We start from the raw sequence: 17098 nt of genomic DNA, 5'->3' as shown, positions 1-17098 counted from the left end.
AAACAACACTCATAGAAAGCAACTTTATCTGGGCTAGTTTTAGTGACAGAGAAAGGGCTGGGACATCTACTTTGCAGAAAAATGCCATCGAAGCTCCTTAGCACATAATACATTTTAGCAATCAGAGCCAAAATCCAAAAGCATAATAAAGAAAGGCAAGTAAAAATGCTTATAATCGTCCTATTTTAAATGCCTTATTTCCTGCCAATCTTATATCCATTTCAGGAGAAGCGAAAGTTGCCCACTCTGCCAGTGCCTTTGTCAGCTGCCAGCTGTTACTTCCCTGGAAAAGGGGTCAGAAGGCTGCTGGTAGCTAATAGCCAGCCAGCAGCTCCGAGTAAGAACCGTCCCTCATGGGCTTTAGCTGCTGGCTGATTGTCAGCCGAGAGCTACAAGTTCTGGTTTGATAAAAGCCAGCTATAGATTTCAAACCTGCTTTTTTTTCTTTTTCCATTTGTGCTCTGAAATTGTCGCACACTCCAAATGGAACTCGGTGAGCACACGGGCCTTTATTCTGCCTTGTTGGGCACCAGCAGTTAGTGTCGTCTCTAGACAGTACTTTGCAGGGTGGGCCAGTGGGGTGAGGTGAAGCGGGATGAGGCGGGAGGCGGGGGTTCGGGGCTGGATGAGCTACCCAATGCCCGATGGCACGTGTGAATCCTGAGTGAGGATGGACCGGGCACAGAGGGTTTCATGCTTGGTCTGAGATCCAGCCTCAGACTCTTTGGTTGTTTTTTGTGACAGCGGGAGTGGAGTGGGATGTGCTCATAAGTTAGAGTCAGAATTTATTGACTGAAACTCCCTGAAATGAAATGACTCACCAGCTCGATGTGCTGGGCATGAAATCCAAATCTTAAACTGCCTCAAGGCTCCCAACTGTTCCCGTAGGCCAGCAATCCAGAATTACCTTCTCTGAGACACAGTGTGGAACTCCGAGCTCTGTAGATTTCAGGGGGTCTGGGGAGCGGTAGGGGGGCAGCAGGAATTCTGTACAATGATGTGCTTTAAATTCAGATGCTGAGGGGCTGTCATGTGCAATGCATCAATGGCGAGAAATAAACACCCAGCAGAAGCCGGCTTTGAGTTAAGGCGAGTGCACAATAAATTTCAGCTGGCTAAATTAATCGCTCACTGCTTGTTGTGAATATTAATCCCAGGGAGGGAGCTGGCTTCAACCCAATCAAAAGACAGGTGGAAACTGCAGACAGCAAAACATTTGGGATCTTTAGAAGGAAGGCTTACCGGTGAGCCAAGCATTGATGCTGAGTCCCAAAGAGAAGCAGAATCTGAAAAACAGCCCTCTTGCTTTATAGACACAGCTGTGCTGCAAGGACCAGCTAACCCTGCCCTCAGCCCCGCCTCTCGCCTCTAGGGCCCCCCAGGGACTTGTATGGAGGAGGGTCTTGCCTGAGGGTGTAGAAGATGAAAGAGCCAAGACTCCTAATATTTTTTTATTGAGGTAAAATATACGTAACACAAAATTTACCATTTTAACCATTTCCAAGCGTATAAGTCAGTGGCCTTAAGTACATTCGGAACGTTGTGCAACCATTACCATTATCAATTTCTAGAATTTTTCCATCATCCCAAACAGAAACTTTGACCCACTAAATGATAGCTCCCTGTTCTCTCCTCTCCCAGCCTCTAGTAACCTCTCTTCTGATTTCTTTCTATGCATTTGACATTCTAGGAACCTCGTATAGGTGGCATCATACAATATTTGTCCTTTTACGTCTAGCTTATTTCTCTTAGCATGATGTTTTCAAGGTTCATGCATGTTGTAACCTGAATCAATACTTCATTCCTTTTTAAGGCTGAATATTCCATTGTATGGATATAACACATTTTGTTTACCCATTCTTCCGTTGATGGATATTTGGATTATTTTCACCCTTTGACTACTGTGACTAGTGCTGCAATGAACATGTGTGTCCAAATATCTGTTCAAGTCCCTGCTTCCAGTACTTTGGGGGATACGTTTCTATTTGAGGAATTGCCAAACTGTTTCCTAACTTGTTTTTAATATTTCTAAAATTTCTGATGTAACAGAAAGAAAAAAAATCATTACAAAAAGATAAAATGATGATCACTTTTGGCGTTTAGGGACTAGTATTGATCTCAGTGGTAGATGCCTGTTTTTGGAATGACCTTGATGGATCATGGTTGGCTGTGAAAGGTGAGATTCCTTTCACTGGTCAGGAAGGAGAAAGTTACCACCAAGCAAAGGAACTTGATGGTACTGCCTGATAAAGTTGCAAGAATATTGTCTTCCCTGGTGGTACTGAGACGGGGGTCTAGGGCCCTGAAAGGAGGGAGAGAAGGGGTCTCTGGAGAGAGGGGACCAAGTTCTATACCACCCAGGTCAGGGGATCCTAAGGTAAAAGATGGCCAATGAGATATTCGCCAAGACAAAGATGGCCAGTGAAGCTAGAATGCCTCATAGTTGCTTCTAAATTGCTCTAATAATCTTACTTGGTCTGCCCTGGGCTATAATTCCCCTCCACTGTCCCTAAACCTTCAGCTAAAATCTGTTAAGTGCAATGGAGTTGTGATATTGGCCCTCTGAGCAAATAGGAAGAATGAGAGCGAAGCCCAGAGTCACATGCAGGCAGGAAAGCCCTGCTTAGGAAACGTTCCAACAGGCCGGAAACCAAGACTCACCCTCTCAGAGACGAGAAAAATGCACAGCCTGTGAAACAGAACTGAGTGGGTCTCGGGGAGTGGGGGACACCAGGGCAGCTTAGATTAGACCTAACTTCCCATCACTACAAGGAACATCCCCAAGCAAGTCGTTCTGGGGCAGGTCAGCCCTGAGCGATGAGGAGCAAGGACTGGCCTTGGCACGTGAACTTGCTCAGACAGACCCACCCCACACTGCCACAGGACCTTGTAAAGTGCTGTCGGCCTCAGGAAGGCCACTGTGGGTGTCAGAACCTTGATTCTGCTGCTCAGATAGGGTCACCTTGTCCAGAGAGCCATCTAGAGAAACACAGGGGAGTTTCTTTAATCAAGGCTTTAAGCAACAACAGCTTTGCTGAAGTGACCGAACCTGCACTGCGGGAAGAATTAGGAGTAGTTTTATCAGTCTCTAGTTACACTTTTACACAAAAAACTGAAAGACTCACCAGCATTCTGGTTCCAAGACAAGTCCTGTGTTTCTCTTCGCTAAGGGTCTGGGGACGCAGCCTGTGTGACTAAGGGATTCCCCTCTGGGCTCCTCGGTGCGGCCTCTCTTCTGCACCTCCTGCCTTGTTCCCAGGCCTCATAGCCTGCTCTGCACGGGTGTTTATACCCGCATCAGGGCCCTTATCACTAAGCCTTAGTCTTTGCCATGTAAAGAGGAAAGCAATTGATACAAAAAATAAATCACTGCAGGCGTGTGTCTGAATTCTGGAGGTGTGCGATGGGTGTGCAGGGGAAGCCAAAGGAAAATGGCTTGATTGTTTAGGAAAACACCTGTTTGGTTACGAACGGTGAGCCTCCCAGCACAGTCTGGAAGGAGAACTCAAGTGATCTGCATAATGAGACGGCAGGAATTTGGGGGTTTTCCCCAAGCACCAAGAGAGACTGGTGTCCCGTTACCCAGAATAGGGTGAAAGCTGTCCATCTGCACAGGCTCCAAAAAATGGCTGGGGTCAGGGCTTAAGGAGAAAGTACCTCCAGTGAGAAATTCTCCTTGACAGGCAAAGCTGAGGATCCTCAGAATAGCAGTGCCACCCTTGGGTCCTGTGCTTTAGACCCTGGCTGCTCAAACTGTGGGCCACAGAACAGCAGCATCAGTATCACCTGAGACAGAAGTGCAGACTCCCAGGCTCGTCTGGGCTTACTAAACCAGATCTGTCATTGAAGAGATTCCCCAAACAATTTATATGGACACTAAATTTTGATAAGAGATGTTTTAGAGCATTGGCCTGCAACTTTGGCTGTACATTGGAATTACCTAGGAAACTTAAAATACTGACAGCCCCCCACAAGAGCTCTCAGGTGATTCGAATATGCAGCAAAATCTGAGAACCGCCGCCTTGGAGGGCTCCCATCTGGCCTTTTTCCAGCTATGCTCCTATGCGCAGGGCGAGGTGTCTGTGGGCCAGTGATGTACTGATAAACAGGCTCTCTAGGAAAAAAACCCTGATTTGTAGATTGCAATGTTTGCCAGGTCCCATTGTGTAAATATTCTCACCACATCATAGCTGATTTCAAGCTACCAGTGTGATGCCAGTGAAAGTGGAGTTAGGAAGAGCTGATTCCTCCCTCAGGAGCCTTTGCTAGCCAGCCCAGCACTGCATGGGGCCAATGGGTGTGTCCACACTGAGCCTCTCCCCTCCTTTGGGACCACAGAATTCCCTGATCTTATGCAGGCCTCTTCCCAAAGGGGGTGCTACAGAGTTCAAACGTGGGCTGGGGTGTTCACACAGCAGGTCCCTCATGGGCAGGATGGAGCTGGTGTCAGGCAAAGCGTGGGAGAGAGAGTGAGAACTGGGCCTCTGTTAGTCCTCCTGCCCCATCCCTGTAAATGTAGGAGTGAACCTGCAGAATGGTCATGCCCCATTTTGAATTTGCAGGTCTTTGCTGAGCTCTGCCATGGTGTGGTGACCCTCTGCTATCACCAAATATTTCTAGTCCTTAAGAACAGTTTTGGCTTAGGTGTGCTTTGGGGAATATGGGGGAGAGACGGTGCTCTTGCACTGGGTGAGGGAAGGGGACAGAGGACAGCAGATGCTGGAGGAAAAAGAGAACTTAAAGGGATCAAGAATTTAAGTGGGAATAACCAAGAGAATATAAGTCAACCACTACCACCCAGAAATTCTTGGAAATGTTGGGGAAGCTGCTGGACTTCCCACAGGATGTGGGAGACGGACTTGAGTCATTTTCTTTGTTTGTTAAGGGAAAGATGATCTCTAAAGTCTGGACCATTTAGGTCAGAGCCCAGAGCCTGGAGTTAGACTGCATGGGGTAAAGTCCCAGCTGCACCACTTACTAGCCTTGTGGCCTTGGGCAAGTGGCTTCAGTTTCCATTTCTGTGTCTCCCTTACCAGCCCCAGGAGTGTGTCAGAGGAGGCAGAGAGCATGCGGACGGCGGACAGTTGGCCAGATCTGGGGCAGGAAAGGGTCAAGGGGAACAAAGGACCTGGTGGCAGTCACAGTGGAAGGCCTGGAGGGGTGGAGCCAGTGAGGAGGCGAAACAACCCCCTCTGTGAGAGGAGTCTCTTGGGAAGATGGTACCCTGAAAGAAGGGCACCCAGAGCCGACGAAGGGAAGTGATTAATGACAAGGAGTCGAAGACAAACATTACCTCCTTCTCAGGTGTCGTTAGCCTTGGACCTCCCTCTGCCTCCAGCCCAAATGCCAGTTAATATTTCCTTTAAAATAGTCAGAGTGTGAGGGCTTGAACCCCACCTATTGCCAGAAATTAAGCTCCCTCAAAGGGCCTGAGAGCAACCCAGAATGCTGACGTTTCTGCTGTGTGTGTGTGTGTGTGTGAGAGACAGAGAGAGAAAGAGAGAGAGGTTGTCTCATGGGTTATCAAGGTCTCATGGCTTTAGCTTCCTTGTCAGCCTCAGTGCCAGTCAGGGGCCGGCTCCCCTTCGCTTGTCTGTTTCCAGCTTAGAACTAGCCCATCTTCAGGGAGTCCCAGCCTACAACTTCTTCTCTTAGACTAGCTCACCTCCTCACAGAGGACATGCCCTCTATATAGGGTCCTGGCCCTATCCAGGAGGCCCCAAGAGAGGAAGATCTTATTCTCCCATTTTGGTCTAAGGCTTGTCCTAGTCCTCAAATCCTTCCTATGGTTGAGCTCGTCTCAAGATTGCTAGTAACGGAAATGCTCACAATCTTCGGGGAAAACCTATCTCCTACCTAAAGCTCTTGTGGGGGAAGGGGGTTTGAGATGCAATTATAGCAGGAAAATCCCAATAAGGCAATCAAATCAAAGTCAAATAGAAGTCTTGTAGAATATTACATGCCTAGGACATAGGTTCTGGTGTCATCAGGGACCCAGATTCCTTCCAAGTTGTTGCTCCACCATCCTTGGGGTGTTGCTATCAACCACTTGGTCCCCAAGAGCTCACCCCCACCACTAAATCCATGGTCAAGCCAATGAGAAGGGGAAAGAAGAGGAGAAAGGCATGCCCCTTTGCTTGAAGGGCATGACACTTCTCATATCTCATTAATCAGAGCTTAGTTCACACGACCATCCCTACCTGCAGAAAGGCTGGGTAATATAGTCTTTATTCTGGGTGGCCATTTGCCCAACTAAAGATTCTATTACTATGGCAGAAGAAGAGAATGGATACTGGGGTTCACTCTCAGCCTCTGCTCTAGGCATCAACAACCCAAACTAGGTTGAGCCACACCAAGCTCAGTCCAGTTTCTTGAGAGGGTCTCCTGGGGAAGGTGAAGAACAAGTCAGCTTACCCTTCCAGGAGAGCCATGGTGAGCTTTCAGAAGGGTCTTGCTTGTCATGCTTTTTCATTATCTTAAGATAAGAGCAAAGTGCCCAGTGGGACAAAGACTGTTTCCACAGGGAACCCAAAAGGCCGGCATGGACCTGAGGCCCTGCCTTCACTGACATGAAGACACGCAGGCTCTCCTCCACATCTTGACCCTGTGCTGAAGAGAAAAAGAGAAAAATGCCAAAAGACTGAATAATTACCAAAGAGAGACCAAACTGAGAGACTGAATTCACCCTGACTGGCAAGCATAAGGTCTTTTCCCTACTTTTGAGTGAAATGTGAGCTCATGAGGAAAGCTAGAATGGTATAGAAAAAAAGGTTGTGGGTTTTTTGTTTTCTTTTGGGTTTTTCTGGCAAAATCTCATAGTAGAATCTCTCTGTCTCTCTCTCTCTCTCTCTCTCAACACACACACACACACACACACACACGCAGAGTAAAATTTACTGGCCTTATTGGTTTTCAGATGCAATTCTAAGAACATCTTTCTTATAGATAGCATTGCTGTCCCTCTTTACGCTTGCTTCTATATGCATTCTGCCAACCAGGCAAAGCTGAAAGGGAAGATCTTTTAAATTAAGAGAATACATAATTTTTCTCCTGCCAGGAAGGTGTGAGCAGCAAGACAGCAAGCTTAGAGAGCAAAGAACAACTCTGCTTGTATCTGAGCTTTTCTGTGGTCTGAGAGGCAAGTGGTCACTCTGTCCCCAGAACAGAGTACAGAGCAGGGCGGGCAAAAGCCCTCAAGAGGTATGTGGTTCCACCTTTGGTTTTTCCCCAACTGGATCCTCACATGGGGTTGGATTCTCTGATCTGCAGTAAAGTCTCTGACACACGATACATCCTTATTCAATTGTTAGCATAGAAATGTCTTATTGCTGCCTATGAATATTTTAGTATTATCTGATATTTTGTTGAGTTTTCTTTCCCTTACAGTATTGACTGATAACGGATTCTCTGTACTAATTGAGTTGTGCATTTATTTAATATTTATTATTATAATAACAGCTAATATTTACCAAGCACAATGCCAGACACTGCACACAGGTCATTTTATCGAGTCTTCATAATAATCCCATGGGGCTGCTGTGGACAGTTGTGCAGTTTGCACCTGGCCAAGGAAGCAGGTGGGGTTAAGATCTACCCTGGTCCCCACTCACCAAGCTCTGTGCTGGGGGAGAGGCTTCACCCCCCTGGAGGACAGAGATGTTTTCTTCACGCAAAGGCAGCAGCCAGAACTGGTGCATTTGGAGCCTTGACTACCCATTTAAGAGAAACCTTACTATTCCCATTTCCCAGCTTAAGAAACCAAGGTACGAGAAAGTCAAGAAACTTCCCTAAGGTCACACAGCTGGCAGGAGGTGGAGTGAGGACTCAAATCAAGAGCCTGACTTGGAGCCAGGGCTCTTAACCTGGATGCTTTTGGTGCAATGTCTTTCCCACTCCCTGGGAATGCTCTGTCTTAGGTTGTGAGGGCCCGGAAGACGGGCATTCACGTCCACGGGACTTGCCTTAGGTTCTATGCAACACACTATGTCATTGAGTGCGTGAAGTGCTTTCTTGACCCTAAAGGCATGATTGCTCAGGTTCTGTGGCCAGACATCTCCAGCTACTGCACCCAGCTGCGTTAGGCTGGAATTTCACAGGGTAAAAGGAAGAGAAGAGGCATGGAGAACTGTCAGGGCAATGAGACCCTGTGGAAATCAAGCCTCTAGATTCTCCTTTCTAGGATGTGCACAGTTCGGATGACACACAAAAGTGTGGAGGCTGGAAGTTAGGCAACAAGTTTGCTCAATGGGGAGGCTTTAACGTGAACCTCCTCTGCGTCTACACCTCACATCTTCGTGGAGCCTGGAAGATCAGTCTGTCCATAAAAGATATCTCCCTTCTAAACTTGTGCCTGAAGTTTCCACCATTTAGTGTGTTTCTTTGGGTTGTGGTTGCCCTGCCTGCCACTGCCACCCTTCTGTTCCTCCCTGCTGGCTCCCTGATGCCTGAAATTCCTTTAATATGGAACAAAGGCTTTCAGTTCATAGAGGGTGATGAGGCTTAAAATGCAAGCACCCCTCCGAGAGGCAGCATATTGATTTAAATTCACACCATGTAACTTGGGTACAAATGAGTGATCAGGATTTTTTCCTGAGAGCACCTTTTGAGGAGAGAAAGGCAGAGGAGAGAATAAGGACACTAGAAAAAAACAGTGTGAGAGGAAGGGCAGTGTAGAGAGGGAAAAGGGCACAGAAAGCCGATGAAGCTGTGTGACTTCAGCATACGTCCGCACCCACCTTGCCCCTGCAGTGGCTACCAGGCAGCATGGTGCAGGGGAAGGTGTGGCCTCCTTGGGGAGTCAGATCTGGTTTGAAACCCAGCTAGGCAGCCCTTGCAAGCGACCTAACTTCTGTGCACCTTAATTTCCTCCCTTGTGAAATGAGGGTCTAAAACCTGCCACACAGGGCTGCTTTGGGGATTTTATTTTATTTTAAATTGTGGTGAAATACACATAACATAAAATTTACCCACTTAACCATTTTTAAGCGTACGAGTTCAGCGGCGTTAAGTACATTCACATTGTGGTGCAGCCATCACCGCTATCCATCTCCAGAACTCTACTCAGCTTGCAAAACTGAAACTCTGTCCCCACTAAACAAGAACTCCCCATTCCTCCTTGTCTCCAGCCCCTGACAACAACCATTCTGAGTTCAGTCTCCCCGAATTTGACTATTCTAGGTACCTCATATGAGTGGAATCGTACAGCATTTGTCCTTTTGTGACTGGCTATTTCACTTAGCATAATGCCCTCCAGGTTCATCCATGTTGTAGCACGTGTCAGAATTTCCTTCCTTTTTTAAGGTTGAATAATATTTCATCGTATGGATACACCACATATTGTTTATCCTTCATTCATCCAACACTTGGGTTGCTTCTACCTTTTGGCTATTGTGTATCATGCTGCTAAGAACATGGTATACAAATATCTCTTGGAGACCCTGCTTTCAATTTTGGGGGGTACATACCCAGAAGTGGGATTGCTGGATCATGTGGTAGCTCTATTTTTAATTTTTTGAGGAACTGCCGTACTGTTTTCCATAGAGGCTGCACCATTTTGCATTTCCTACCAACAGTGCACAAGGGTTCCAATTTCTCTACATCCTCGCCAACACTTGTTTTTTTTCTTTATAGTAACCATCCTAATTTTTAAATGTAACCTAAATAAAGCTGCCCATGTACATGTCCAAACATCGAACAATTGAGAACACCCAACTAGAGAAGACTTGGCAAACAGTGTAGGATTATTTATCCTAGGTTTTCTTGAAGGGGTGTCGAGTGGCTTCTCTCTCGCTGCCACACTGCTGTGTCTCCTCCCCCTCCTCTGCTGGGCTCATGCTACTTTCTCATTGTCGCTCTCCAAATATCCCTCTCTCATCTGACTTGCCCTGCTGTGTTGGGCCTCCATGGGAAGCAGAATCTGGTCTCTATCTGCTATTCTCTCTTGGAAAGCAGCTGTCTGGAATTCTGATGAATAAATTTCTCCACTTCATTATACAGATGATGAGAATCACTTGGCACATAGTAGATACTCAGTAAATGGTAGCTAATCTTATACAGTCATGCATTGCGTAACAAATGGGAAACTTTCTGAGAAATTCATCGTTGAGCAATTCCATTGTTGTGCAAACATCATAGCGTGCACTTACACAAACCTAGATGGTATTGAACATGTGGTCTGTTGTTGACCCAATGTCAGTGTTTGGTCAATACCTCATAGAGATATCATGAGCATTAAATGAGTAAATGCATGCAAAGTTCTTAGAATACTGCTGGTACTCCATAAGCAATATCTGAAGGTTAGCTTCCATTATTGTGGTGGTAGTAATGGGGAGCCCAGTGTGTTAGGACTAAATCATTTTTTAGCAAGAGAAGCTGCCAACAACTTTGGTTCTGGTTGATGACAAAGAGAGTCACTTTGAAGCAGATAACCTTTGGCTTCTGGGAGAACCTAGAGTGATTCCCTTTAAGTAGGCAGATGTAAGGTGGGTAGGCAGCCACTGCCCTTGGGAAATGGTATGACAGGACCTTTTGTAACTTGACAAAAGCTGCTGTTCCCAATATCCCCTTAGTAGGGGAAAGAGATGAAAAATCTGTACTGGGGTCAAGGAACCTCTTGGAAAGAGAAAGATTGAGATCTAATTCTTTCCTTGTGAGGGTCTGCATTACCAAGATCTCTTTGCTGGATTTGTTAGGTCCTGACTCAGTCTGCTGACAGAGCAGAAAAAAGTTCCAGAGGGGAACTCACCTCGAAGGAAGGGGCACCCGCACTAGTGGAGCAGGACCAGGGGCTGAGTGGGGAGTGGAGGAGGAGGGCGGTGATGGCTTCTGGCATCTGCCTGGGTCTTGCAGCCCCTCTGGATGAGAAGCTGCCCACCAAGCAGTGGAGAAGAAGCAACCGGCGACTCTTCAGCTTCGTCTAGGGGCAAGTCGGCTGGGAACTGCCTGCATCGCCACAGTTTTTGCTTCTGAAGGAGACGGAAGAACATGTTGAGAATTTTTCGGTTGCCGTGCCTGGCACCTAGGGCATGTCTGGAATAAGGCAAGCACTCACCAAAGCTTGAGGGACTGGAGTAACTGAAGGGCAGGACTCGACACTGGGAGCCTGAGTGTTTCTTCTCTCCTGCCTCCATCCCAGCAGGGGCTGCACGACTGAGAAGTTGTGGAGAGAGTTGCCACTGGTGTTTGAGCGCCAGGGACCCTTCGAACAAGGACCATTCCCAGGGGAGTGCATGACGGGAGTTTCTTCTCTTCCTCGTGGTGTGTCACAGTTTCACTCTGCGCTTTCAGCACTTGAAAGCATAGAATTTAAAAATGGAAAATCCAGGTCTGTCCAAGGAATGAATCCCTTCCTTTCTCTTCCTTTCTTTTCATAGTTTAATGATGTGGAATGGAGAGTCTGAGCTTTAGGTCCAAATGGTTTTGTTTTGTTTTGTTTATGGAGATGGAGAGAGCTGACCTTTATCTAATTATGCCTCTTGCAAGAACACTGAGCAACTCAAGAATTTGGCAAACAAGAGTCCTCGCCTCCTAGACTTTTAACCAGAGGCAGAGGGCTGACCCACATCTTGGTTACGCCATCCATTATTTACACAGCAGCCATCACCCTATAAACACAGTACCAGGGGAACTGACACGGTCTCAGCCCCACCCTTTCATTGCCTATACCTTTTTTTCCCTCTTAAGCGTTGTCAAGAATTGTGCAAAGAAAGCAAGTCACCCATGTTCCACCCAAGCATGTAGGAAGGAACAGACTACAACAAGGTAACGAAGGGAGGGGAAGTAACATCCATCTGGAAGTGAGACGGTTCTGGATTCCTTCTCCACAGACTAGCTGTGTGACCTTGGAGAAGTTACTCAGTGTCTCTGAGCTTCAGAGTCCTCCCAGATAAAGTGGGAATGACAGTACACAGGACTGTTTGGGGGACTGAACGCACTAACAGGTAGTGTATGGTAGGTCCTCAGTGAAGAGTTCTTCTCCTGTGATGGTGGCTAAAAGCATGTGTGTGTTAGCCTGAAAACACCAGTGGGGTCTCCTGGGGGCCAGAGGTGTTCATTTCCAGACTCTGTGACACTTTCCCTGAAATCTGTACTTCCCTGTGACTGCCTCAGGCATGTTCACATAGAATTTTCTCGTACTGAGGACACTCTCTCTGAACAGTTTACATCCGCAGGCTGCTTTTCAGGAGGCCCTGAGGTAGGAAACGTTAACTCATTCTCCCAGGTGCCTGCCTTTCTGCTCAGGATAAATGGAGGCAGGAGGAAGGCCCAGCCAAGAGCAATTAAAAGTCACACTACAGCACTTGGGCTCATCCCTCGGAGCCCTTAGGCCTCACATCTGGGAAACAGCTGGTGGAAGAAATGGAAAAAAAGATGCCCCTTGTTCTTCCTGACGGGTTGTGTCCCAAAGGTAGCACCTCAGAGAAGCATCTTCCAGGCTTCCCCAGTCCGTTTATGGGCACCGAAGAGAAGTGGAAGCATTCTCTTGTTTCTCCCATGACGCTCTTCCTCTCTTTGCTGTCCTCACCTCCAAACACAGACAGCCTTTTCAAAGTGTCCTGGTACCAACACTCTACAGAGAATGCTGTTTTCCCCTAACCTAAAAAAGATTATTATACTAATAATTTCAAGGCAGAAAGTTCAAGGCCAAGGTAATAAGTACTATTTCTTTTAATCTTTATTCTTTTTAATGAATAAAGTACCACCCGCTTGTTGTGGAAAAGGGAATCAAGGGCCCATATGCGCAAATAGTGTAAGAGCTCTCTATTCTCTCTCACTCCCCTCAGTCCCGCTCCCTGGAGGTGACTACCCCTTAGCAGTTTGGCATGCATCCTTCCAGACATTTCTGTCATTCTTGGGCATTTGAAGATATATAGTGATTCCCTACTATGTTCTGGGCGGTGTTGGGTGCTGGGACCTATGGTGAACAAATCTATATACGTATGTATGTGTGTTTATCTGTCATATATATGAGCAAAAATGAGACCATGTTTCTCAAAAAAGAAAATCTCAGAGTGACTTTTCCATGCTAGTATGTAGAAATAAACATATAGATAAAGAAACATTTGTAATTTTTAACGGCTGTGTAGTTTTCCATTGTGAGGATACACCATAATGTACATATATAACCTGTACATGCTGATTTAAAAACAAGCCTCATTCCCTTTGCTTGTAGGATGTGGAGCAACCCGCTTCACATGGCCCGCTTGAGCCACGGGGATGCTCTGGGGCCTGTCCCCTGCACAAGGGTGGAGAGACGGCTAGCTCAGTGGGCTGGCGCTCCATCAAGTCCAGCACCAGGAGCACGATGTGCCTGTCCAGGCACCCTGCAGTGGTGCCCAGCTGGCCAGTGGCATAACCGAGTTCACACTCAGCTCTCTCTGACCCCAGAGCTCCTGCCCCCACAGCTCGCATCACACTCTGCTGCCCCCGCCCTCCTTTCTGGCCACTGGTTGAACAAGGAGAGGGGACGGAGAGGAAATAAACTCGAGGTCCTGAAAAATGCAGTCAGGGGAGGACTGTGTATGTGTTTTCTTTAAAGTAGTCACTTTTTCATGCCTGTTGATGGGGCTGACCGTGTGTGTGTGTGTGTTTGTGTGTGTGTGGTCTGTGTGCACTCGCTCGCTGTCAGGGGGATGAGCAGTGCGTCCTCCCTCCGTGGGTAAGGGCAGCAGATGCTCATGTTTTAAGCAGTCAGAGATAGTAAGAAGCTCTTGCTTCATTTTCCTCCCTATTATCTGCCCCAATCTCCTCCTTTGGAGCTGCGACTGACTAACCGATCTCAACGCCCCAGTTCCAGCCCTCCCCAGGCGCTTCTCAGGCTGGGGCGCCGCGGCAGCGCTGGGGTCCAGGCAGGGCAGATGTTCGCCGGCAGTCACTTAGCTGGGTGGTGAAAACAAAAATGCAGCCTAATTGGTCAGTGGCCTTTTCTAGTGAATGAAGGAGGTTTCTGTTTTAAGAACTAAAGTGACTTCTCGGCTGTTGATTCACTGCCCACAGGGAGATTTCTGAAACGAGGCTTCCTAGCTTGGGTAGAAATTTGCATACAACTTCCACTTCCTGCTCAGAGCCTGTTCGACGACTTACCTGGGCCCGGGCAGGGAGGAGGGAGGCCGGGAGCCACCGAAGGTGGAGACACAGGAGGAGAGAGAGCGGGACCACCCTGGGGCCTGGCCTGTCTGTGCGCGGAGGTTCGAAGGTAAGTTGTTCAGAGTTGTCGCCTGCCTAACCTCTGACCCATTTTCCAAAACACTGTTTTCTCCTCTACTGCAGTGTTCTGCCTTCCTTTCCTCTCCCCATCTTTAATCTGTTCGTGTAGAGACCAGCTCGGGCTGAGAAGTGGCAGGCTTCTGCTGCGGGAAGGTGTCGGTGGTTGGGAAATTCAGGCAGGCGACCGGGGAGTAGCTCTCGGAGGAGGGGAGGCGGCCCTCTGGTGCGTTTCGGAGCTGTCTGGGAACCATTTGAGTACTTCGTGTCCCCACAAGTTTCGATTAAGACAAGCCCCCCCCCCCACCCCTTCTCCGCGGACGGCGAAGATGAAGAAATTGGCTTCCAGCCCCAGAAACACGTCAGCGGCAGAGATGGAAGGGGAACTCTCAAGTTTTCTCCATCTCTGTTTCACGCAGGGGAAAAATCAACACCGCGTTCCCGGGCGCGGGGTTTGGCCCCGGCCCTGCGCTGGCTGCGAGCTGCCTTCTCAGCATCCCCACACCCCCCACCCTCCCCAGCTCCCCAGACAGTTGCTGGCCCTGGACGGAGCCTTCAGGGAAAATAAGGGGAGAAACGCTACTACTTGGTCTTAGAAGCTAATTAAGCTTCACATGCCATTCAAGTTCAAGATGGTCTCTTAGAATACGGGGACATTTTTAAATGAAGGGAAAAATAGAGACCAAATAAATAATTAAAAAGAGAACAGGAAACTTGATTTCAAGTTCTCACCCCTGCTCCTTGCTGGCTCTGCGACTTAAGCAATTCACTTTGGCTTCCCTCAGCTTGGATTTCTTCATCCATAAAATGTGGGGTGGGAGTCAGGGTGGAGAATTAATGTGATTTTGTCTAAATTCCCTTCTACCAAAATCAGGATAGGGTAATGGGAGTCCCAGAGGGGTAGCTGTAATGGGTGGTCTTAGAAGACTTGTTTTGTTTACTGATTTTTCAAAACTATTAATTTTACCTCCTGCTACTGCATGGTTAGTCCCTGGAGGAAAAGGACTTTGTTTCTTAATCCTTTTCTACCGCCCAGCGCCCAGCATACTCTCAAACGCCTCGTAGGTGCCCAGGCTCCTTCCGCATAAGGTGCTCTGAGTTCTGCCTCACCCATCTGCTCTCAAGGTAAAAGGTAAAGCATAGTCTGGGTGAAAGGCTGGGCAGCCACGTGGCTCCGCCGGAGGGCTGCCTGGAATTGAGGCGTTATTATTGGCTTGAGCTAAATAGGAGAAAACAGGGGGTTTCTTGAATTAGCTCACGTCCCATTTGGGTTACCCGGGAAGAGCTGACCTGCCCACTTGCCCACAGAGTCAACGCAGGCCAGAGACTTGGCAGACAAGCCTGGCTCTAGGAGCCGGCGTTACTGACTTAGCTGGAGCTGGAAACCACTCCTTGGCTAGACCAGTCACTGTGTGTGGGGCCTTTAATGGGAGGTGAAAGGAAGCCATGAAGCACATCCTGATACCATGTAAGGCTGATGACCGTGATTGGACACGTTAGATTCCAGACTCACAGAATCCTTAACCTCTTCCAAACCACCACATTTTTTTTTGGTTTGTTATTGTTTCTTCTGGGCAATTAGTCTCCCTCTACAGTTTGAACAGGCCCTGGCTGACGGGACAGGCTGACTCAGGGCTTTCAGTATTGCTAAACCGTTCTGTGGAAGACTGAGGCCCTGGTGTAGTCTTCATCATGTTTTTAGATGGCTCTCTATCCCGCTGGGATGAGAGGGCAAGAATTTCAAGATGTTTCACCTGTGATGAGTTACTGATTTTATTTTCAAATAATGATGCACCATTGTCTGAAATCGGGCTGCCAGCCTAGCTCTGATCAGAAAGGCCACCCACAGTCATTCTTAATCTGGTGTTACAGTTCCAGCTCATTCCATGATGGAGTGTCATGAGAGAGACAGTGTGGTGTCTGCTGGGCTCACTGGGTGGGGCGGGCAGACTAGGAGTGAAGTCTGGGCCGTGAACCGACATGTTGCAGAGAAGGTCCATAACTCGGGGATACTGGCTTTGGGAGGGTGCAAATACAGAAAATATTTAAGCCTGCGTCTCTCAGGATTAAGGAGTTAGTGACTTTCAAATGCTCTGAAAATAAGCAAAGGAGAAGGCAGTCCTATTTGCAGATTTCTTTAACAGACACTCAGAAAGATAGATGATGTGGGCAGTTTGTCTAAATTAAATCTATGTTTTACACATTGCAGAATCGAAATCTCAGAACTATCCTGAATTCAAATCATTTTTCTGCTGCAGGCAATTTTAGATTAGCCTTTAAAAACATATATGAATTGCAAGCAACTGCTGCAGGAAAGAAAAAAAAAGAGCTCAGATGAGGCACATTAAACTTTAAATTCCTTTCAGATCCAATGAAATGACCCCTAATGTTTGATCATATTTCCTTATCAAAACAATCCTGCAGTCGTTCCGTGAGAAAGCATCTGAGGGTTGGAATTGACATGCTCTCCCCCGGGCCTCTCCTGTTTCTTCCCCGTGCGTTGTCACCAGGATATTTTTAGTTCCTGAAACCCAGGCTGTCCTTTCTCCCTCTGACATTATTTGGGTTTCGTGCCCAGCAGGCCTCCGACTAGGCCACGTGTGCTTCGATACCTGACAGCTCAGCTCGCTCGGTGCCTGTGTGTGTGTCTGTGTGTGTAGACAGATCTGTACACAGACCTTCCTGAAGACTGGAAGTTGTGAACTAGCTGAGCGAGGAGAGTGGGCTTTCTCCCACCTCGTGACCCGGAGAGCTGTGCCAGTTTGGCTTAGTTCCCTGATAAGGCAGCTGAAATCAAGCTCTTTGGGAGTGATGAGACTGACTGGAGCCCCAGCCCACGTGTCCCCCTTCCTTCCACCCCTTAGACCTGGGCTGGCCGGGGTCTTGGCAGCTCCCT

At 47.8% G+C, this 17098-nt stretch overlaps 1 protein-coding gene and 1 long non-coding RNA gene across 20 annotated transcripts in view; one reads left to right on the top strand and one right to left on the bottom strand.

Moving 5' to 3' along the window:
- Positions 1–1438: 1438 nt before the first annotated feature.
- On the bottom strand, positions 1439–14464 carry LOC103547547 (uncharacterized). 2 transcript variants are annotated; one of them, XR_011522626.1, is made up of 5 exons: positions 14083–14464; positions 12414–12595; positions 11051–11288; positions 10745–10964; positions 1439–6609 (listed from the first exon to the last, which is right to left on the bottom strand). It is a non-coding gene; the product is annotated as an uncharacterized lncRNA (long non-coding RNA). The 2 variants fall into 2 exon arrangements; XR_543988.2 differs by lacking the exon at positions 12414–12595 and having other exon boundaries at positions 14083–14447.
- Positions 13586–17098, top strand: part of TRAF3IP2 (TRAF3 interacting protein 2) — a 40395-nt gene continuing 36882 nt past the window's right edge. For 3 of the 18 annotated variants that reach the window (XM_070559303.1, XM_008514803.2, XM_008514804.2), the window contains exon 1: positions 13688–14194. The gene's annotated coding sequence lies outside the window, so the exon portion shown is untranslated. Of the gene's footprint in view, positions 14195–17098 lie in introns of all 18 variants that reach the window. The other 15 variants (XM_070559297.1, XM_070559298.1, XM_070559291.1 and 12 more) reach the window with 9 other exon arrangements.

This window comes from Equus przewalskii, chromosome 9 (genome assembly GCF_037783145.1).
Source record: "Equus przewalskii isolate Varuska chromosome 9, EquPr2, whole genome shotgun sequence".
NCBI classification, from domain to species: domain Eukaryota; kingdom Metazoa; phylum Chordata; class Mammalia; order Perissodactyla; family Equidae; genus Equus; species Equus przewalskii.
This window is presented reverse-complemented; position numbering and strand designations above follow the sequence as displayed.